This window comes from Myotis davidii, unplaced genomic scaffold, assembly GCF_000327345.1.
Source record: "Myotis davidii unplaced genomic scaffold, ASM32734v1 scaffold205, whole genome shotgun sequence".
Taxonomy (NCBI): Eukaryota; Metazoa; Chordata; class Mammalia; order Chiroptera; family Vespertilionidae; genus Myotis; species Myotis davidii.
Window position 1 is genome coordinate 1,510,822 of NW_006297573.1, and position 468 is coordinate 1,511,289.

Consider the following 468-nt stretch of genomic DNA (forward strand, 5'->3'; position numbering starts at 1 on the left):
AGAGAAGAATCCTTTTAATTAAAACCAGGCATGGCCCTGGTCTGTGTGTTCAGTTGCTAGATCACCGGCCCGCACACTGAAGGGTTGTAGGTTTGATATCCGTTCAAGGGCATGTACCTGGGTTGCAGGTTCCAGCCCCAGGCCCAGGCGGGGCATGTGTGGGAGGCAGCCAATCAGTGTATCTCTCTCACATGGATGTTTCTCTCTCTCTCCCTCTCTCTCTCTCTCTCTCTCTCTCTCTCTCTCTAGGCTGGCCCTCTTCCACTCTTTCTTAAAAAACACACACAAATAAACAAAAAACAAAACAATGTAAAAATATCCTAGGGCGAGGATTAACAAAAAAAGTAAAAATACAGTTCTATATTTTTAGAAAAAAAGCAAACCGTGCATGGATCTGGATTAGATGGTCTACCAAACAATTAAAATCAAAGTTCTGGCATGCCAAATGAGCAAAACCATGTAAGTAGT